Raw genomic sequence first — 24,832 nt, forward strand, 5'->3', positions numbered from 1 at the left:
ACTTGTTCACAAGAATAAGTAAAGAAATAGAAATTTTCAACAACAGGGATCTACTGTATAGTACAGGAAACTATACTCAATATCTTGTAATAAACTATAATGGAAAAGAATCTGAAAAAATATATGTATGTGTATTACATATATATATATATATATATATATATATATAACTGAATCACTTTGCTGTACAACTTGAAACTAACACAACATTGTAAATTAACTATACTTCAATTAAAAAAGAAAAATATTTTACCTTCCTAAAAAAAAAAGGAGAGAAATAGAAGTTTTGTTTTAGCGATTCAGTTCTTTGAACTCCTAAGTTATATGCAAAAATAACCGAATGATCACCGTCAAAGAGTATTTTAATGATCTATTAGCTGACAGGTTGATTAGATTCCCCTTCAATTCCTTGGATACCAACAAAGGGAAAACCACTTGCCTCACAAAATGATTTGCTGTCTAGTAATTAGAGTCCCTCACTTTCCCAAACCAATATTATAGCAAATTGTCTCTTTGTTTAGTACCCTGGATGTTTTTACCACCTGGGACAATGGGGATAGAGTGGAGGTTTTTCTTTATTTTACAAGGGCCAAAGGAGATTGTGAAAGGGGAAGAGGAAAAGAAGTCGTGCTTTTTTTCGATCCATTCTTGGAAAGACTATGGAAGTTGAAGACCTGGAAATCAGTATCTTTGTATAATTCATGCTTTCTATTGTGGGGAAGTCTTTGCCTGAGCCAGAGGTACACGTACTCTAGACTGAACACTTCTGACTTAAGTCAAAAAGCATTTATTATTTATTTGACCAGAAGTCCAGAGGTTGGCAGTCTCTCAGTTGATTCTGTGGTTCCACAGTGTCTTTTGCTACCCACACTCCTTCCATCCTTCACTGATAGAAATTTGATGACTGCAGTAGCTCCAAGCATCAGTCTCAAGTGGCAGCATCAAAAGCAGAAAACAAGGAAGGAAACATTATACATTTTCAGGAAGAAACCACGTTCCCAGAGGCTGAGAGTAGGTTTTCCATTTACCAGAAAAGGGACTCATGCTCACACTTTGGTCAATCAAAGGCAAAGGAAACAGAAGTACCATGAACATAGACCAACTGTGATCCAGCCCCTGATTAACTGGGGCTATATACATTGGCACTATCCAAAATAAATCAGGATTTTTTAAGCAAATAATTGAGGTATAGTAGCAGATGGTGTCAGTGCTTTGCACATGTCCCCTAGGATGATTTTATCATTTTTGCACCCTTTACCCTTGTTATGTCTACCACATGCCTTCACTCCCAACCATCAGCACCTGTATCTCTTTGTTTTGAGGACTGTCCTCAAGCTGCCAAACCTGCTTTGCTTGGGTGTATGGAGGGCCAGAACTACCTGGAAATTTACCATCCCCCTTTCCCTTCCCTGCCAGGAGATATGTAACCCACAACTGACTGGTATGTGGAGTAGAGATGCCGCAGCTCCCTTACTCTCAATTGTGACGAACACTGTTGCTCAGGCTCCTCTGTAGGATTCAGGCGAAGTTACCTTCCACGGGGCTTCACTTGATACTGTGTCCAGCTTAGGCCCCTCCCCAGCCCAGTGCTTCTTTCCCACCCCCCTAACTAATTTCACAGAAATTTTTTTTACAAATCATTTTTACATGAGTCGTTGCCTCAAGGTCTGCTTCTGGAATACCCAGCCTAATGCAGGAGCGTTGGCTATTGGACAGCTACTGAACTCTTTGGAAATCCCAGAACAGAGGACTTTGGGATAGAGAAGCCTGGGGAGAAAGCGTGTGAATAGTTCATTATTTGTAGAATGGAGCCTGTCAGTGAGTCTTAAGGCAGCAAACAAATTTGCCAGCTTCTTTCCACAACATGTATAACTTGTAAACAGACTCACTCCCCAAAGATTCCTCAATATAGAATAGATAATTGTTAAAATAAATTCCAAACCTTTAATGCTTTGGTTTATGAAATAGAGCCTGATAAAAATTTATCACACAAATCCCTTGCATAAATGAGAGAATCAAAAATTAAGTCATCTATAAATGTAGAATTTCATATATTCAGACTCTAAAAAATACATTAGAATTACTTTATAGTTCCCCAGTAGGATTTAGGGTAGCAGAATTATCTCTCCATGTTATACAAACCATGTTCCTAAAATGTTAAGATTAATTCTCCAACTACACGCAGAAATCTGTTTTATTATTTGAAATCTGTCTTGTTACTTGATAGTAACACCTCATATGAGGAATCTCTGTGTGCACTGCAATCAATATTCAGTAGAAATACTCATATTTTAGGTATATTAAAGATCACTTTTTAAATTATGTTTAGCTAAAGAGTCAATTAATAGATAGGAGATAGATAGATAGATAAACATTTCTCACTGGAATAAAGGGCTGCTGAAAATCCCTAAGGAGGGAAACTAATTTTTAAATCATGTATGTTGACTACGCCAATAGGGAAAATTGGTAGATGGAATGATTACAAATAATAAAATTATCTCTATAAACCCATTTGTCCACTATATGCGATATGCTGTGATATGTATCTTTTAATTTGAGCCTCATAGCTCCTTATGAATTCGATGTAATTATCCCCATTTTTGCATATAGGTAAAATGAGCTTCAACAAGATTAAAGATACTTTTCCAAAGATGTACAGCAAACCAATAACAGAGCTGAGATTTAGACACAGGTCTATGTGAACCTTAAGTCTTTGGTACTACACCATTGTGTCTGCTCCATTTTATAAGATAAGAAATTAATCTCTTATAGGAGAATCACCCTGAATTGTTCTGATGTTAATTTGGCAAAGCACAGTGCACTTCTAGCCTCCCTTAACTGCCTAAAAGATTTTAGATAAAGGGCCTATTTCCTAGAATAATCACCAGAGATATCTGTAAAGAATCTGCACAGAGGTGTGGGTGAAGGAAACCTGCAAGGTGTAGAAAACAGTCTACTCAGTGTCCCATTGTCTCTGCCTGGCGCAGTAAAAATTTGTTTACCAAACATTTGTTTTTCCATCTCCATGTGATTTGCCTTCCTCCCCTTTGAAGCCCCAAACCATTACCCCCCAACATCTTCTTTTGTCTTTAGCTGAAGTTGGTATTTAAGGTGAGGGTTTCAACTATTTTAGTGAGTTACTCAGTTCTCCTGCGTCTTTCCCATGTAGATATGTTATTAAATTTTTGTTCGCTTCTCTGCTGTTAATCTGTGTCACGTCAATTGAATTCTTAGACGAGCCAGAAGAATCTAGAAGGATAGAGGGAAATTTCTTCCTCCCTATCAGTAATGGTACTGAGTTTTCCAATCCATGGCTAGAGTGAACGTTTTTGGTAGGAAAGAGTTGAGTATGTTCAATACAACAAGAGAAAGGATTGGCCTTAGATGCATAGACAGTCCAACCATTCTAGCAATATTAAGGCCAATATTCTACCAGTATTACAGTGAGAAGTTTGATAGAAGGAGAGATTTTATTCTGATCGCTTCCATTTTTCTCATATAGATTAGTAACCTGAGAGAGAGAACAAGGAGTGATATTTCATGAGGGATAAGACGGTGTGAAAAGATCTTTAGGGAGTGGGAGAATGAACTGACTAAGGCTTTATGAGAGAATTGTGAGACAATATTGAGTGTATTATCGTACTGCTTTGGGGAATCTTGTGACTATTCACATGAACTGGCTCAAGCTAGCTTGCTGGGTATATACTCCCCGTTACCCCTATCATCCCGGGCAACAGGCAGCACAGACAAACAGACAGAACCTACCACCAGACATGTGTGCAAGCCCAGATACCTTCAGTCACATGAGTGAGCACTGATGAGACCAGCAGGACTGTCCTGCTGAGCCCACCTAAATTACTGATCCACACAACTGTGAACTAAAAAATGTTGCTTTCAAGTTTTGAGATTTGTTTTCCAGGTGGATTATTAGTTAATTAAGTATAGTACTTACTATGAGTCAAGCATCATTTTGCTGACCTCACATTTATTAGCTTATTTTAGGGTGACCACTTTTTCCCGGTGTGCTCAGGACCTGCCTGGTTTTAGCACTGAAGGTTGCACATCCCAGGAAACCCCTCAGACCTGGGCAAACAGGACAGTTGGTCACTACATTTAGCCTTCTCTCTGTTTCCTTATGACTTCAAGCTTGTCTGTTGCATGTAAAGTACATAGAAGCTTGTATATAGATATTACGTAGGAGAAAGCATTTGATATACCCCCTCGATCATCACCTAGGTGATCTTGAGAAATTCAGTTAAACTTAGAGTCTGAGTTTCCTTGTCTGTGTAATGAAGATAACGGTATTACCTACTCACAGGACTGTGGAGGGAATTGAATGAGTTGGGGGATGCTCAGAAGAGTTCTTGGTTCTACATCAGTTAACTATTGTCAAAATTACTCTTAACTCTTGGTCTCTGTATTGATGAAGAGTGGGTACGTGTAAAGATGACATTGCTTTCAATACTATGGGTACTGCTTTCAATAACACAGCCTGCAAATGATTGTTAACAGAGAAACTGTGACATTTTAGCTTTAGTCGAAATCTATTATTTCTGACCTCTGGTGGTATTAAATTCAGTTAATTTAGAAGGAGGAGGGAAGGCTTTGATTCAATGCTTGATAAGCCTATCTTGGAGAGTGCGTATAGCACTGCTTGTTCTTGAATGCCTGGTGAGTGGAAGTTATGAATTGTAAAAAGTGAGATTTAGTCATGATCATAGTAACTCATCTACTCTGGATTAAATATTAATAGTAATTTTCAACAAGGTAATATAATTATTTTGGGTAGGGGTTATCAGTAGCATTTGAATATTTTAAATACATCTTTCAAAGGAAATAATAAAATAGATTTAAGCAAAAAAAATCATGAAGTCCCTATTATTTTAGAGAAGAATAGTGAATGTAAATTTTACCATGTTACTGATATATTTTAAGTAGAATCATAATTAAAATCTGCCTTCTGGAAGAAATATTTCACTACATTCACAATGCTAGCCTAGTGATTATATGTGTTCAACTTGCTCATAGAATATGACCTGAAAGCCAGAAAATAAAAAGGGACTAATTCTGCCAGTTAAGTGGACTCTGGGGGCAAAAGAGAAAAGAATAAGAAAAATTAGAGAACAGTAAAAGTGAATATAACATTAATATGGGAAAGCAAATTCTTATTGGCTATTTTTAGAGGGAGAAACATGATAGACTTAATGGGTTATTATATAATTCTATCTCCCATTCCTTGGATTTGGAGTTCCCTAAAAGAATAAAGTGGTTAATTGTCTGATCTTTACCCAGTTTTCCTGGAACCAGAAATTCCAGGAAATAGCAGAAACACTCTAAGCGTCTTCCATATTAAGGAGAGTATGCCCGTCAAACTTGTGAGAGGAATAAAAATGGAAAAGGTGTAAGGTTCGTATTTGGTAGGTTTGTATAAGCCTGGTTTAGAACCATGAGTTAAAGAATAAGAATGTGAGTATATATGCATGGGTAAGTGTGTGTTTGTCAAGGGCAGGGAGGTTTCTACCACCTTCCTGAGCTGGGTGGCATCGTGAACTGACGTGTTGCCATGAATATTGAGCAGAGTTTGCCTTATATCTCAGGACAACCTCAATGTGATTGTGGCATTTGTCACCTTGCTTAGTTTCAGTAGATTAACCACAGTGATCAGCTAACTCTCTCCAAATAAGTCTGGCATCATGGTGTACCAAGGTACATTTTCCTCTTTTCTGATTTTAATTTCCCTTCTGCAAATTTTGCCTTGTCTTTCTCAAGTCCCTTGGGAATATTGCTTTTTGCTTTGTCCATTGTTTTTTCAATGTTAACAGGGTATGTGGAGTTGTAAGTGTAGAATCTTTTATGAACAGACCTTGAAGTCCTTGCTCCTTGAATCTCCTCTTCATGAATAAGATGTTTACCCTATTGTTTGAAAGATTCTTATATATTATTTTGATCTGTTTGATGACAGCATGTATTTGTATATATACAGTAGCAAAATTATTGCCTAGGTCACTAGCTATATAACCTGTTTGTTGGCACTAATAAATTATAATTTTTTTCTGACAATGAAATAAATCAGTAGTCACCTTGGAAAACTAACAAAGCCCATTAAACTTGTGAGAGGGATAAAAATGGAAAAGTTGTAAGGTTCGTATTTGGTAGGTTTATATAAACCTGGTTTAGAACCATGAGTCAAAGAAAGTGTCTTCCACATTGACACATCCAATGTGGGAGAGAGAGAGAGAGAGAGAAAGAATAAAGTCATAACGAAAAAATATTTCATTTCCAGCTTATCTTTTTTCTTCCTTGTGTTTTTTTCGCATATATTTCCCACAAAATTGGAATCATACTACATGTACTGATTCATAACATGGGTTTTGCACACTTTATATGTCACAAAATATTTTCCTATATTATGATGTTAATAGTTTCATAGTGTTAATAAAAACCACAGTATACTGAAGGCCAGGTTCTAGTATAAGTAATTTTCAGGTGCATCTCAGTAATCTGCACAGTAAAAATTGAGGTGGGTGATATTATCTTTATTTTAGATACAAGAAAACTAAATCTTTGAAAGAATAAGTAACTTGCTCCTGAACATACCAATAATAAGTACTAGAGCACTGATTCAAATACTGGTATTGTGGTTTACAAAACATGCATGTTTTTATAACTTTATTTTGCAAACTCCTGATAGTATTCAATCGAATGGATAAAGAATAATTTGTTCTACCAGTCTTCTCTTGTTGGATATTTAGTGGTGTTAGAAAATAGCCAGTGTTATAATTTGTCTTGTACTGAGCATTCTTTTATAAGAACTAATATTCATAATTCTCATTATTCCTTTAAGACAAATTCCTAGAAATGTAACTACTTGGTTAAGGCTCTGATTACTTTCTAAGCTTGTGACATATATTGCTGAACTGCACTAAAGAAGTTTTTTTGTTGTTGTTAAATACCATTCCACTGGCACTGTTTCATTTTAAAGATTTCTTGGCAAATGTCTGTTTCATCTTTTTTAAGGTTATCTATACTTATACAGGTGATCATTCATAACTTTTATTATCTCTAATCTGGTGATATGGAGATATTATCTCCATATCTAGATCTAGATATGTATTCCCCAGAATTTGCAAACAAATGCTATCCTGTTATTTACATTATATTTCTTTCATCACTACTAAAATTTGTTGACTGTATTTCTTCTTTTCAATTTCTCATTCGTATGTTTTACCTTTAAAAAATACATCTATCTTTTCTTAACCGATTTTAAAAATAAACTCTTTTGTTATAACTAATTGATGTTTAGGATCATTCTCTTCTTTTACAGCCTTATGAAATTAACAGGGCAAATGAGCTCCCAGAATGATCCCTTGCAGCTTATCGTTGACACAAATAAATTCTGGTCAGCAGGGTTTAGTGAAATGTTATGTGGTAGATTCTGGGAGCTTTCCCTTGTTGACTCAGTTCTGTGGTGTGACTTTCAGATCCATTCTGTAAACTACAATTTAGTAGTCAACTTTTGCTCAAAATTTCAATTGTCTACAACATTTCTTTCTCATGGGTTTGTGTTGGCTTTGGCAGCTCTATTTCAGGCTGCAGATCAGGCTCAATAATGCTTCATAGGTCTATCATTCTGAGATCCAGGCTGAAGTAGCAGCAGTTTCCTAGGTCATGCTCTTCTCACAATGGACAGCAGGAGCATGAGAGAGTTAGTGGAAATAAAAGATTATTCTTAAAACATCTACTCAGAACTGGCATAGTTGCAAAGTGGATGGGATGGGGACATATACTCTGCCTGCTCTACTGGTAGACACTTCAGTGTCACATGACAGAGAGTTTGGGTGTACAGTCCTATAACATGGAGCGGAGCTGGCAACAATTAACCAGTCTACCGCACTCAGATTACGTTCTGTTTCTAAAATCAAGGATACTATGAGGCATTGAATTTCCTATAAAAAATTCCTTTCTCACTTTATCTTGAGTGGATTCTGTTCCCTGCAGATAAATCCTGACTGACATTTTCCAGGACATTTCATTTTTAACTTATGTGCAATTTATCTCCCGCAAGGTCAGAAAGAAGATAGAGCATTCATCTGACATTTCTACCACTCAACATGTTCTTCATCTATACTCTGTGAAGCAGCATGCTCTTTCACTGTCTGTCTATGGGCTTTGAGTGGGATAACCACCCTACCAAGGGTGGAACTTGTGATATCATCTTAATTCAAACAAGAATGGATAGATACTGAAATACAGTGGAGTTGAGGGCGACCTTATGGATCCCATAGTAATTAGAACCTTTGAATGTCCTGGGAAAGAATTAAACCAGTAGAGTGATGAAGACTAAAGAAATCCGAGTACAGTTCCGAATATGAGCTGCGATTTAAGTACAGTGAACATGGCGAAGGGGAATATCATTAGAGTCAACAGTAGGTCTAAGCTAGTCAGTAACGGGATATGCCTAACTGATAAATGTTGGCTTTCTGGGAGTGAGCAGAAAGGCTGTTGGAGAAGATTTATAGGTAGATATGCATGTGAGCATTATATGTATACCCCTTCTTCTGTGTAGAAAGGAATTGAATTTTTTTTCAGAATTACTGTTTTTGATTAGTTCTGCAAAAATCCTCATTGGTAGAGGACATTTGAAAAGAGGTAGGAAAAGGTGAGTGAAAGGGAATCACAGGTTAGAATTGGATTCAATTCAATTCAATGGTTATGTATGGCAGAAATAAAATTCCAGAATTATTTTTTTCCATATTCAACTTAGGGAGAGTGATTTTCTCATGCAAAAGTTCTGATTTTTCTTGTATCAAATTTACCTCTTTGTTAAGTTGTTACATTTTCCCCTTGTACTCATTGTTTACCCTCTTCAAGGGAATTCAATATTTCTAATCAAAATTATATGTGCCTCTACTAGGCAGAACTTGAAGCACAATATATAATACCTTTAGAAATAAACCTCTGGTGTATGCTTCTGCTCTCAGACACACGTATTATATTCCTAGGAGAATATAGGGAGGATGGAATAAGATTTTATTCAGTTATCCAAATAATCATTGTCAGTATCAGGTACATTTCTTCCTGTAGCTGATTCCACACCAGCAATTATCCACATGAAACTTCTTTGTCCTTCATGGTGGTCAATATATCCATAAACAATGTACATTTATTACATTAAATCACCTGACTCTGGAAAACTCAATTCTATATGTGCCCAATTGGGAGATATCAATATATCTTTGAAAACCATAGAAAACTTTATTGCTTTATGTTATTTGGAGGCTTGACTAGTAAGACAACAGAGGCAACTACTCACCAGGAGAGCTAGACGCTATGAGTTGGGTTAAATATGTGGAAAGGAAAAAGAGGAGAGAGGTAGAATGTTTCTCAGAAGTACTGTACATGAGGAGGATCAGAGGACAGATAAAAAATGTTACTACAGTCATGAGGAAACAGTCTAGGGTCATTAAATCCAAGATCTAAGGGATGGAGTAGCAGAGTCTAGAGACATTAGGCTAAGGGAATAATGACCAGTGAGCTGCAACTCGGGTACATTGTCGTGTAGCAAAGGTAAAAATAGAAACTCTGAATGGGCAGAACCTAGAAACTAGATCTGAGTAACAATTCTTACACACAAGCTGCAAGAAATACACTTGACTTTGTAGCTATTTAAGAAAAAAGATAAATCTTCATACATTTCAAGTGGAAATTCATCTCATTAACATTAGAATTTCTTCCCAGACTCAGAATTCGTCCCAAAGAATAAATTACCCCTAGCCTATGGGTTGAAACAGATAGACAGACTAGAGTCAGGGCCCTACCCTTATCTTCTCTAGTTTGGATTTGTAACTTCTGTGTCTATGCTCCCTGATCTGTAAATCATATACCACTATGGCAGAATTTTAATGAATCGTTGAATAGCTTTTCATTCAGAATTTTACTTTTACAAATATTGCTTGAAAATATAGGTCCAGATTAAGACTTTATGTTTCATAATATCAGAAAAGCTATTTAGAAAGTGCTATTGGCACTAAAATATGTTACATAACTATACCTTTTCTCCAGTGAAGCTCTATACTTACCTCCAGACTCAAAAATATTTGTCTCCATTCATATGTGTGTAATACACATTAAGTCCCTTAACGTCTATTCATTTAATGACTCAATATTTGCCTTCTGTTTTCATGCATTTTATTTTTGTGGTCTTAGGCTGTGTACTATTTTAATTTTTCATCTTCTGGATGTTAATCAACAAGTCAATAAAGAACCCACACACTTGGCATCAAGACCATCCCCTGCAGGACTGTATGTTTCTTTCCATCAGCAGGAGTCAGTTAGAGACCTGGAATTCTGCACGCTCTTGGCACTAATCCCCCACTTCTTATTCCCTTTAACAAATCACAGCTTTTTCTGCCTTGGGAAAGTCAGCAATGATCCCTCCATACACTCTATCTCTTTCTTGGAAATCCCCATAGCAATGTCTGGTCATCCTGGTAACTGGAATCTACACACAGCTCTGTTGTGACCCTACATCACATCCTGAATTAGTCAGTGTCCTATCATGAAATAGAATGCCACTCAGATGGTTCACCTGAAGAGATGTGATGAAAGAGCAATTTACAGAGGCCTGAGAAGAGTTAAAGCAACCAACAAGAAGTTGATATACCCAGAGACAAACAACAAAAAGAAATCATTACCGTAAGGATAATGGGAGAAAAGAATGTCTAAGGAGCTTAGTGAAAGCTGAAGCAGTGAAGGAGGTTAAGAGGCAATAGTGATGAAGAGGAGCAGACATTATCAGAAGAATGGTCTGAAACAGCGAGAGAGTGGGGAAGAAAAATATGGATATCCCTATCCTCTTTCCTCCCACCATCCAATCTCCTAACAGGGTTAGCAGACGTTTGGGTCTGTCCAAAATGTCCATAAGACATTTGATGTACAAGACATGTCATTCATAAGACACTTGATCCATGCCAAAATGTCCTTGATAGTTGCAGGACCATTTGGTCCTGTCCAAAACATCCATAAAACATTTGGTCCACAACAAAAGGTCCTTGATATTTGGCCCTGTCCAAAACCATTTGACATGGACCAAATAAGCTCATGGAAATTTTGGCAAGGACCAAATTTCAGGGACCTTTTGGCATGGACCAAATGTCTGTTGGAAGTTTTGGAAAGGACCAAATGTCCCGTGAGGTCTAACGGTGCCACCTTTTGTCCAAACCCAAACAAATGTTGACCAGAAAGGTGATGGAGTCCATAGGGGTCAGATTCCTGGGGTAAACAACAGAGAAAAGAAGAGTGAAGAATGAATTTCAGAGGGGTGGTGGCAAAACATGTTCCTCCCCACCGACTGAAATTATTTCTTCTTACCCAGTGCACCCCAAGATCAATTATCGGAAAATCCCCTATATTCTCAAACTTTAATCAAAGTTTTCTTCTTCTATCTCAAACTATAACTAGGAATTCGTCCTCAAAATACTGCTTTCCCTGGAACCCTCATAAGTGGTGGCTGTTTTCTTCTTTCTTACACTCCTCTTGTCTACAGGTAGGCTTGCTCTTCATTGCTGCTTCCATGCCAGTCTCCTTCTCTCTTCCATAAAGTATCCCAATATTTGAATCTCATGTCATGAGAGTATAATACCCATTACTCCTTATTGCAGCCACCCACAGTTCCTTAGGCTCATACCTGTTATTTTACTAATATGTTATTTTGCTCCTGGTTCATTGACATTTTCTGGTATACTACTCCGGTTATACAGCTGATAGCTGATTCCAATACACAGTTTGTTTATTAGCTCCTGACTTTTCTTTTATCCAATAATTTTGTCTTCCATCATACTGTAACCATAAACTAATGGCCATAGAATTCGTTACTGCCGGTAAATACAACCTCTTTGGAATCCCAGTTCAAGCCTCCCACCATTCAATTACCACTTGCCATCTCTTTCAGCTTACTCTCTCAAGCCAACCACCACTGTACCTTCAATTGGTTGAGTCTATAATCTTTTTTATGTCTCTCATGTCTCTCTTGTTCTCACTTCCTTTTTTAATTCAACTAAAATTCTATATGCAATCATTATTATTCCTTCCTTGTGTAGATCCTCAAATGTCTTGCCGTTTTCTAAGTCACACCTTCTTGAACATCCTACAGCTAATTAAATCCCCTTTTCTACCTCGTCCTTGAGGGCACGCACACAGTTAAATATAGCTGGAGCAGAGCAGGTACCATGGCATTTAGACCCACTTAAATTCATTGTCACTCACTTTATGGGATCCTACTGCTGTTCAGCAATCCCACTACACTTCCCTGTCCACTCTCTCCTAGGGGTCTAGTTTATAATTCTTTTCTTTCTCCTCACATTGCCAACACCTCTTTTCCATGATCACCCTCACCTGCTGATGTATTCCATTTCACTGAAAAAAATAAAGCAATCAGAAGAAAATACAAGTTTCCACCACCACATCTACCCACTTACCTTTATCTGTGTCTATTTGCTCTAGAATCTCTGGAGGGACTGTCAGTGTACCTAGATTAGGCCAACTTCTCCACTAATGAACCCTATCCCTTCTCCACTGAGTCGAGCACTTCGCCTCGGCAAGACTCCTCTTTCTCTCCTGAATCAATAATCTTTCCATCTACTGGCTCATTTCCATCTGCATAAAATTTCCCTCACATCTGGCATCAGCTACAACCACAATTCTGTGAATTGCTTCTTGTAAATTTCTCCACTTTTCTTCTTTTTTTTTTTTCCTTTGGCTGCACCATGCGGCATGCAGGATCTTAGTTCCCCCACTAGGGGTCAAACCCATGCCCCTGCAGTGGAAGCTCGGAGTGTTAACCACTGGACCGCCAGGGAAGTCCCTGTCCACCTTTCAGTTTGGTTGTTTTATTTTTGATGAGTTATAGTAATAAATTGGCATATCATTATACTAATCCTATGTCTGTCGTATATTTTGCAAATATTATCCTATAATTCTACACTGGATACTGAACTTTGTGCTGTCATTTGCCATACAAATAGACAAACTTAGTATAGTCAAATCTGTATGACTTCCTTTTAAAAATTATTTTTCTTTCCTGCTAAGGAAGTCATTCCTAGCCCAAGATCCTAAACATGGTCTTTTTCTTCTAACACTTAAACAGTTTGTTTTACTTTTTCTTTATATTAAGTCTTTAATAATGTGTCTCAAATTTTATTTTTATGAGTAGTGTTACAGATCCACTTTGTTTAATTTACTTTCCTTTTCTGCAAGTGGATATCATAGTGACTCACCTTTGAAGCAAACTTCTGTTTTTTTCCTCCTGGTTTCAAATAGCATCTCTATCACACACTTAATTTTCGCATAAATATGTGTCTGGTCTTACCTCTTAGCTCTGTTCCACTGATCTATTTTCTGCACTCTCCTGCTAATATTATGCATTTATTTTTCTAGCTATTTTATTGGACTCAGTTATCATAGTTCCTTGAGATATGATGAGAAGATGAAATACACAAAATGGATTCTTTCCAGAAGTTTTATAATTAATGTTTCTATAGTTAAAGTAGTGCAAAGAAAGGTCAACTGGGGCTCTTAACTAATCAAGTGTTTATGTATATACTTTTCAAGAGACCAGCCATTATAAAAGCAAGATCTCCTCCTCTGAGCTGTTTGGTCTCCTCAGTGAATGCTCAGAATGACAAGTCTAAAGCATCTGTAACTTCATTAGCTCCCCGCCTATTTTCCAATTGCTACCAAGTAGCAAAGCCAACAGAAAATCAATTGCTGCCTTTTCCTATCCCACAGGGAGACACAGTTTGAGAAACAGTCGCCAGTAGCCAATTTCAATCAGCATTTTATGGCAACATACTATTTCCAAACTGACTTTAGTTTAAATTACTTGGAAAATTAAAGTAGACTTGGGAGAGGATGCCTAATCAATCTAGTGAGCTTTGTTTCATTTTTAGCAAACTAGATATTATTGTATACATAAATAAGGGATTTAAATATTAAGGTAAAACATTTTAACATTAGAAATTAATCACTTATCATTAAAATGTATGATCATATTTAATGTATGTTCATATAAATTAATTTCTAAAGTTAGAAAAGCGCATTAAATCCATTAATGCTATATATCCATTTTTTTCAATTATATACTCCCTTGTTTTGAAAGCTGAGCACTAATCCTGAAGCAGATTGCTCACTTTCCTCACAAATATGATCATTCCTTCTTCTTATAACTTCTGTCACACTTAAAAAGCTCTGTATTTTTTCTAAGAATACCTTACATAGAAAATATTAGCTTTTAAAATATACTAATAATACCTTATATTTGCACAGAACTTTAACATTTACAATGTGCTTTTAAATATATCACTTTTATTTTTATAAATAAGGAGAAGGCTTTTAATCACAGTTGCTAATATTGCAGCTCTTAGGAAGAACACGGGTTTGGGGGAGAGTTGGGAAGAAGATGCTCTAGCGGTTGCATTCCATGATTATAGTCTATTACCTGATTTTTGTATGTGAATATATGCCCCACATCCCGCCTGGTTCCCTTTTCCCTTTATCTACCCTCAGAAGGGCCAGTGGGAAGCAGTGAGTAGAAATACTTACCTTTGAGATCACTTATTTGGAAATAGAACTTCCAGACTCCCCGTTTCCATTGATGTTACCCCCGTGCATTTCCTTCCACCATGGGGCAATGTAGCCCTCATTCCTCCTAATCTTTGAGCTTCCTTTTTAGCCTGTTTCTAAAACCTCTATTTTGGCTTCAGCTTAGTCCTCAACACAATGAATCAAAATCGAAATACAAGTAAAATGGGGATTTTTGTGTTAATCTAGTGGAAAAGGAAAAATCTAAACTATTTTTATTATTATAGTACCAAGCATAAATTTAATATCACATTTATTCTTTTAGTAATTCTGACATTAAATTATTAGGTACAAAGTCATAGTGTTGGATATTTCTCCTTGGCTTCTTATTAATCTGCCTTTCTATGATTTCCTTCATAGTTCTTAAATTCACTCTTACGTGACTTTTGAATAGAACAAACTTTCCTATTTAAATAAATGTTTGATAATTATCTTGAGTTACGTCACTATCCTCAAAGTAATACCCCAAAATTAGGTAATAGTCAATTATCAAATATAAATAAAGTGGGTATTCAAGAAATAGTATTGGGTTGGCCAAAAAGTTTGGAAAAACCCGAATGAACTTTTTGGCCAACCCAATAGATGTTTCATGAGGCCATTTATGAGAAAGAAAAAAGAAAGGAATGCATTCCTCAGCATTAGAATTCTATAAACCCTATAAACTGTGAGAAAGGTCAAAAACTGTATACGCGTCATTTCATATACATTAAGATGGCTGTTTATCAAGAAATGAAAGTTTAACAAGTGTTATTCAGGATGTGGAGAATTTGGAACCCTTGGCCATTGCTGATGGAAATATAAAATGGTGCAGCCACCAGGGAAAACAGTATGTTAGTTGCTCAAAAAGTGAAACATAGAATTACCGTATGATCCAGAAACTGCACTTTTAGGCATATACCCAAAAGTATTGAAAGCAGGAACTCCAACAGATATTTGTACACCAATGTTCATAGCAGCATTATACACAATAGCGAAAAGGTGAAAACAACCCAAATGTCCATCGACATGTGAATGGATAAACAAAATGTTGTGTGTGTGTGTGTATATATATGCATATGTGTGTGTATATATATATGTGAGTGTGTGTGTATGTATATATGTGAGTGTGTGTGTATGTATATACATACACACACTTGTTCAATATATATATGCAATGTAATATTCAGCCTAAAAAAGGAATACAGTTCTGATATATGCTACAACATGGATGAAAGTTGAAAACATTATGCTAAGTGAAATAAGCTAGACACAAAAGAACAATTATTGTATGATTCTACTTATATGAGGTGTCTAGGGTAGGCAAATTCATAGAGACAGAAGTTGGTTGCCAGGGGCTGCTAGGAAGAGGGAATGGGGATTGTTTAATGGATATGGAGTTTCTGTTCAGGAGGATAAAAGAGTTCTGGGAATGGATACTGGTGATGGTTGCACAACATTGTGAATGAACTTAATGCCACTGAATTATACGCTTAAAAATGGTTGAAATGGTAAATTTTATGTTATGTGTATTTTACTATGGTAAAGGAAATAAGGCAGGAGGAAAAATTATGTGCACAGAAATGAATGTACATCCTCACGTGACACTTCAATAAAGCCAGGGGATCATTTTCAGAGAATATTTTGCAGATTAGCATATTCTCCCATTCCCAGCACTTCTGAGAGTAGACGTTAGGCATAGAGACAAGCCTTCTTATCACAGAGTTATAATAATAACATAATAAGAGCAGCTTCTTCTCTCCACCTGTTAACCCCAGTAAAACTCATGTAGAAATCATGGCCAGGGAGGAACTTTGTGATTAGGATCTGGAACCCCTCCTGCTCACCTCCATTGGGCCCCACACCTAGTCATGAATCCTAGACTCCAGAAATCAGGTATGTTGAAGATGAAGGCCATTTGGTAAACAGGATATTAGGATATCTTATTGACAGGTAGCCTCCACTGTACACAGAAGAAGCTAGTTCCCAGATCAAGTAAATCTCAGAGACAAAGCTTTCAAAATGATTTTTTATTCTGGACCTGACCTTTTCTCTTCCGCCTATTTATTTTCCCTTCCACCACAGCATTCCCAGTTGCAGGAGGTGTGACAAGAAAAAAAAAAATGATCTCATTGTTGTAACCACCTACCTTTTGCCCGGAGAAGTTTTGTGATACTAACTAGTCCAGTGTATTTGTTTCATTCTTTGCAGTTCTTTATATGCTATAATCAAACTAACTGGTATGCCAGGCAGAGTTTCAATAACCCAACATACATTCCCCAGACCCTCCAATTTCTTTGTATTTACAAGGAGAGGTGTAGAGAGTTCTTAGCTAATCTTCTTACATCTTAAAACAGGAATGTTAACTCAATTCACTGGGAATGAGAGGAAAAAAACTTTTATGCAGATGCCTGAACATTGAAAACCTACTTGACTTAAACTTTAAAGGGAAAGAGAAAATAATCTACACATGAGAAGGTCCTAACTGCATAATTATTAATATATAATGCAATGGAGCATAAAACCATTTGGGAACAGAATGGATGAGGATATAAATGCCTTAATGGACAAAGCGGAAATGCTTAAGAAATAGCTAAGAGCTTACTGAATGTCCATCTACCCTCTATTCCCAGGGGCAGCCCATAGTCTGGTGTCATATAATACAGCAGAAATTTAAGAGCTCATTTTTAAAAACTTAATTCTCCTGATTTTAATATATTTTTATTATTTTTGGATTTGCCCTCCTTAACATTATTAATTTTAAGAATAACATATATATGTAGATTATTATTTATAATCCATTTACTCCATTAAGATAAAAAATAAATCATTTAATAAGAATGTAAACCAAAGGGGCAAAGGACATTTTAAAAAAAAGCTAAAATTAACAAAATGAAATTCTCATTTAAAAAAGATGATGTCACAAAAATAATTACTGCTTTAATGCCCCTGTCATCTTGTTGAGTAGCTGCTATTGTATGTATTCTCTTGGAAACCTTGAAATTATCATTCATCTTTCCCCATATTTAATGTTAATCTTTTTCTCTGGAATAGCTTCCCTTCCTGAACCTGTATGAGTTTTGCTTTTTATTTTAGGATGAGAGTGTATACTATTTATCCTGCCTTATTTGAAAATCCCAAAGTAATTTAAATTATACATTGGTATCTAAGCAAGTCTTAGATACCTTAGATGAAGTCTTAGATACCTTAGATGAAGACCCTCTCTTGAAAGGAACTGAATTATTCATCTAATGTACATTTTTAATTACTACTAACTTGCTTCCTTAAAAGATAAAACTTCTTCCGTGATCGTGCTGTTTACTGAAGCAGTACAAACCGTTCTTTGTCAAATCCACATTAGTTCAATGTGTTGAAGGATACTAAAATTTGTGATTTCAATATCCTAATTTTCAGTTGTTTTGTACATATATGTGATGCTTATTTTCTTTAACATAAAGGAGCTAAATTTATTTTTCTCAATAAACAATAATTTTAAAGAGCTATTAAATTGATTTAATTTAAAAAGATTAAAAGCTTTTAATTGTTCATAATTTTAATATAGATAATCTGGTTTTACTACTTTATAGACTATATATATATACAGCTACACATCATAATTATATAATATTACATGGTATGATGTTTTCTGTATATGTATTCATGGTAATTTTAGAAAATGGAAATGAGATTTTAGAAGAAAGTTTTGAGATAACAGGCCACATATTTCATGGAATTTCCAAGATGTCCTTGGAATTCAGTACAGGTTTTATTTAACACTACTAATGCCTTTAACAGTATAAACGAGGGTAATGAACTTGCAGTGCAATGCACACTAATGGGGGGTTTGGTCTGCCTTTCTGAAAAACTGTGTAATATACTGCACACGTGCTAGCATTTGTATATGAACTAGAAGGGCATTCATGAGTACTTAGGGTGTTGCCTGAGTCCAAGATTTAATCACTCTTAGGTCTACTCATATCTGTGCATATCTAAAGGATAGGTAGGCTTATCAATCAGCTTTTGGGGAGGCAATACAATAAGAGAGGAAAAAGACATACATAATGAACTTAAGGCAAGGAGAGACATTACAAAGAGAAATTAACATGACACTTCGATCATGCTCCTTTCCAGCCTCTTGAACTGTTGAGACCTTGCATAAGTCCTAGTAATCAGAGAACAAATGAAAAACTAAAATGGAATTAACACAAGAAGCAGATGTGTTGTTATAGCAGTTTTTGATTCTCCTGAAGAAATGAAGTGAGTGATGTCTTCCGAAGGGTGGTATTGGCATGTTAGTGGCTTTGCCAATGACAGGAGATAATACTCTCATCTCAGACATAATCACTCTCAATACCAGGTATTAGCCAACACGATGGAAGCCTCAGCAGGCCCCAAGCACTGAAACACTGCCTTTGGCAGGCGTGAACAACAGTAGTGACTTCTGGGGAAAATGACAAAATTGTTGCTGCCTATTAGCGTCAACGGAAAGAGGAAAGCTAGGGATAGAGAATTAAAGCATCATAGTAAGATAATCGCTGCTGCCACCTTTTGGCCAAAGAGACACATGAGTCACCCTCTAGGTACTTCTGGAACCATTTTGAAACACTTACCGATGCTAGGATTTTCCAGAAATGAATGGGGATTGAGGGTGATAAACACTGATTCATGCGTGTTATTTTGATCATATTTTTCTTTTCAGGGCTTTGTAATCTCAAAAATACAGGTTACATATATAAATAGTTTGAAATATACCCAACAAATGCATTTTTGAAAAGTTTGCTATAACCTGTTACATATTGAACACGTTATTTTCACTCTTTTCAAAAGTGCAGTGCATATCTTCCAGTTTATTTGTTTTCTAGGCATATAAATTCATTTTCATAAAAAATCCTTTATTTTTCATTCTCTTTCAATTCGTTTATTAAATCACTTCACAAATGTTTCTTGCTTACATACTACATTTCAGGCACATACCATGTCTGCCAGTGATATATTGATCTTGTATAAATATTCTTAAATAATCTCAAACTTGCAGAAAAGCTAAAAGAACAAATAATGTTTTTATTTCTGAACCTATGAGAGAGTGGGTGGTAACCTGATGTACTAACTCTTCCAAAGGTTTATTTTCTATTTCTACGTAAGTGTTGTAGGGAAGTATCCCATTCATGTTATAATTGTCCCAGTGATGTTCTTTATAACAAAAGGGTCCAACTCAGAATAAGATATTAGATTAATTTATTATATTTCCTTAGTTTCCATCAGTCTGAAAGAGTTCTTTATGACTATCATGACCTTGACAATTCTGAGGATTACAGGTCACTTTATAGAATTTTCTTTAATTTGGGTTTGGCGTTTCCTCACAATTATATTCGTTATCAAGTGATGCCCTGTTATTCTCAAAGCTTCCTGTTGAACAGTATTGCTTTGACTCATAACTGACGATGCTCACTCTGTTCTCTTGAGTAAAAAGTCATCTTTCAGGCTCTGTAAAGTTACACTTGCCTCTTTTTCATTAGTAAGTATCTCGTGGAGAAGGTGCTGCCAAACTACGTAAATACCTTGTTTGGCCTCAAACTCTGAGTTTATTTATTTATTCATTTATATCAGTATGCAGTCAGGTTTCCTGTTTTATTAAATGGACTACCATCCACTATTGTCATTATTTATCCTAATCTCAGGCTTGGTCAGTAGGAGCCTTTTCAGCTAGTCCGTTTTTGACATGTTCCTGTTTGAGTACTTCCTTGTTTCCTGACATAAGAGGGTATTCAGGTACATATTGTACTTTTCTGCCCCAGCCCTAGAATCATCCATCTTCAAAAGCCTGGAGATTGGTATGTATCGTAGAAGCCAAGATGTGAGCGCCAATAGCTCGATGCTACTGTGTGGGCTGCTGCCCCAAGGCGCATATCCTGTACATGCATATGCATTGCGAGGCGTGTGTGTATAAAGTCGTAGGACCCTTTCTAGTTTTCTCCCTTTCCATATTTATAAATTCCTTCTTCACCAGTGAGAATAATGCTGGCTCCCATTATTCTTAACATATTTATTATGAGATAAAATCCCCTGGATATAACCAATCTGCTACCACTGCCTCTGTTCTCCCCCCTAACATTGTTGCCCTCCTCATTCTACTCCTGCTTTGATGTACCTCACTGGGCCATACCCCGTGGATGCCCTCTTCACTGTAGTCAGACCCTGACACACCAGACTTCTCAGCATACTGACACCTTCCTCACCCCACTCAGTCTCTGACTTCCCATGCTGAGCACATACACACGAATGTCCTCTTCACCCCACTTGGAGTCGGAACCCCGTGCCAAACTTTCCTTCCATGTGAACATCCTTCTCTTGTTCCCAAACCCCTCCCAGGGCTCTCCCCCCATGTGGGTTGCCTCCTCACGCTGCCTGGGCCCTGGCCCCGGTGCTGGACCACTTCCAAACATGGAAAGCTCACACTGGACACCTTCCTCCACCTGGAAGCACTTCCCACTTCACATAGGCTCTGATCCCCCGCTCTAGATGGCTCACGAGCACTCACGCCACTCTCAGCCAGCTCAGGACCTGCCACCACCCCTGCCCGGCCACTTCCCCTCCCTCGGACACCCTTCTCAAGGCGCTTGGACTCTGACTCCTCACGCCAGTACAGTTCAGAGACAGCTGAAGTCCCTGGGGAGACTGTACTGTTCTCAACTTTTCCTGCCCAGTCCTTCTTTTTTTCCCGGCCACAGATGTTTCCTCAAGAATAATGTAATACATAGAAAACTAACTTACGGTTACCAAAGGGGAAAGGGGGTAGGGGAGGGATAAATGAGGAGTTTTGGGATTAGCAGATACGAACTACGATATATAAAATAGATAAATAATAAGGTCCTACTATATAGCATAGGGAACTATATTCAATATCCTGTTATAAGCAATAATGGAAAAAATATGAAAAAGGATATATATATATATGTATATAAGTGAATCACTTTTCTGTACACCAGAAACTAACACAACATTGTAAATCAACTATACTTCAATAAAATTTTTTTTAAAAGAATAGTCTAATAAACATTCTACACATTAATCTCAGTCTCAGAGACTGCTTGATGATGAACCTAGCCTGAAACACAGTGACATATGGCGCTGTGCCCATTCTATTTTGTGGCTCTGATGTCCCCTGCTTCCAGTCTTATAGACAGACAGAAGCACTGTGGGTGATATCCCATGGTGGTTTATGACTGGAAGTCATGATGACTTGTTTCTGGAAGTTGTGTACTTGACTTTTTTCCATATCCCAGTGGTCAAAACTCCATAATAGGACCCCACCATGACCATAAGGAAGGTTGAGAAATGTACTTTTCCTTTGTGCCACGGTATAAGAAATAGGATTAGGGAGGATCAAACCATTTTGTACCACAAAGAATATCTGGACAAATATAACAAGCCAACATTGTTCTTAATGATAAAATAGTGGAAGCACTTACTTTCATTTAGGAAAAAAAAAAGATACAGATGCCCACAATAACTGCTTTAACCTAAAACTTTAAGTGGGGCCTAGGTAGTACGGTAACACAAGTAAAATGAAATAAGAGCTTGTGATTTAGAAATGAAAGAATACTATTAATTGTAGCAAGAGAGCCACATAAAACACCTCAAAAATCAGAGAATATATTTTTTTAATTAAATAAGGGAATATAGCAAGCTGACTAGTTACATGATTAACAATCAAAAAGTCATGTGTGATCAACAGCTCAAAAATATGTTTTTAAAAGGTACTATTACAATCCGAAATGTAAGTTACCTAGTAATAAGTGTATCAAAAGATGGCTGAATTTTGTGAGGATTTTTTTTGGTTTCAAAAACAAAATAGAGGGCAAGTAAATGGATACAATCCATGTGTCATACAGATGCCAGTTCTCCTCCGTATTGTTTTATATATTCAAAGTGAGGCTTATTAAATTTGTAGTATGTTTCATAAAGGAGTTTGACAAATTTATAAGCAGGAGCAAAGACTAAAGAGTTGGCAACTTATTCTTGAAAACAAACAAACTCACTAGTATATGCTTTTGGCAATAAAGACCGCGTAGATTTGCAAAGTTATGGGCAAACTGTTGTTTGAAACAGAATGTAGAAGCCAAAGATACTAGAGGGTTTGTGTGTGTGTGTCTGTGTGTGTGTGTAAATGAATAGCACAGGTACCAAGGAAGATGTGGAGAACAGATGGTCTTTTAAATTAGTGGGACAATTGATGCTACATCTAAGAAATAAAAACGTTCTCTACATTATACACACAGACACACACACGCACACACACACAAGTCTATTTAGATGGATTAATTTCTTAAATGTTGAAGGAAAATTTTAAATACTTAGATGAAAATATAGGAGAATTACCTTTATGATTCAAGGGTAAGGAAGAGTTTTTTAAACCATACAATAAAAAATTAATTATACAAGAATAGATAATATCAATATGTTGATATTAAGAACTTCTTTTTATCAGAATATATTATAAGTAAATCTGTAAATCTACAATATGGATTAAAAGGTATTTTTAACAGAGATGAAAACAGGTATATTGTGGTCAACTGTACCAGGGAAATTAAAATTAAGATACTGCGTGATACTTTTTGATATCCACTAGAACTAAATTCTTAAAAATTCTGAGGCCGGAGTAGACTTCCTCATACCCTTTCCTCCTAAAAGTCTACCGTTCCCCTTTGAACCCACACAAGGAGATAAGACGGGTCTTCTGAGCAGACACTTAACTAACCTGTTTCCTGGAGAAGCAAGGTTTGCCTCCAACTTGGGTTAGTTAGTGCAGACAGCTCTTAACTTAAAAAAAAATGCACAATGTGAGAGTTGCGAGTTAAGTTTTATTTGGGGCAAAATGAGGACTGCAGCCCGGGAGACAGCATTTCAGATAGCTCTGAGAAACTGCTCCAAAGAAGTAGCGGGGGGCGGGGGAGGTCAATATATTATATGATTTTGGTGAAGGGGGAATACATGCAATCAAGTACATGTTTTTGCAGAAGATTTCATGAGGATTACTGCTAGTCACGAGGAGCAGACATCACCATGAAGGCTTTTAGTGCTTTTCTAGATAGGAGGAGATGCAAGAATTGGGCTCATAAAATCAGCTCCTGAAAACGTCTAACTATCTGAAGACCTGTTCTGCTAGTTTTGCTCAGAGCAGCAGTGCCTCATTCCTGATCTCCACCCTGAATTCCTTTCAGGGGATGTTGAAGGTCAGCAGCTGCAGAGGCACCTGATTTAATCCTCGTAGATGTAGATGGCAAGTGCCAATTTGTAGTTGACACAGTGTTAAAGAACGAGAAAATGCTCATTCTAATACTTTAGAGACTATAGTCTCGTTTTATTGGTCAAGTTATAAAAGGGGGTAATTTTATGTCTTCTCATGTATGTCTTTTGTTTTGTTTTTAAACATTTCTCTCCTTTGTGCTTTCCAGTAGAAATAAGCCTCTAAGAGAATGTGATATTAAGGGATCATGATACCATATACATTCCTTTCTATGTATTATTAGATAGCAATAGGGGCTCTCTCAGCATGAAATCAGATACTACAGAGAAAGAAGCCCAAATGCTTTTAGCAATATGAGCAGTAGAGGAAGCAAACCAGTGAGAAGTGAGAAATATATGTGCATATTTGTGTCTGATCAGTGAAGAGAAAGGGAAAGGACTTCTGCCGCTTTTATTTGAGTCAATTTTTTGAAGAAGATAATTCAAGGCAGTTGTTTGGTTAGCTTTCTAGGAATGATTCTCCTAAGATGAGGCAAATAATAAAATGACTCATTTTTCAGTTGGTTGTTCTGATAGTGTAGAGTCCTAGCCCGTAAGTTACAACTTTTGCAGGAATCATCAGGGAGTCAGTAAATTTTAAAGAAAATTCTCCTCCTTTGATTTTTTTTTCCTGTGCTCTGCCATGTCAGTACCCTCGATTTACTGTTCTTAAATACTTAATACGGAATTATTCGAAGCATTTAACTTCAACCTTCCCTCCTTCAGTCTTATAATTGAAGTTATTTTACTCATAGAAAACCTATTATAAAAAAGGGATTATATTTTAAATGAGAACTGTAATGTAGAGAGGGGGAAATGGATGGATCAAATTAGGAAAGGAAGACTGATTGAGGTTTAAATTAAAAATGAAATATAAATGACATAAAAGTGATGCATTTTCTAGATCCTATACTTTATATTTGAAGAGAGCTTT

The sequence above is a fragment of the Delphinus delphis genome, chromosome X (assembly GCF_949987515.2).
Source record: "Delphinus delphis chromosome X, mDelDel1.2, whole genome shotgun sequence".
Lineage (NCBI taxonomy): Eukaryota > Metazoa > Chordata > Mammalia > Artiodactyla > Delphinidae > Delphinus > Delphinus delphis.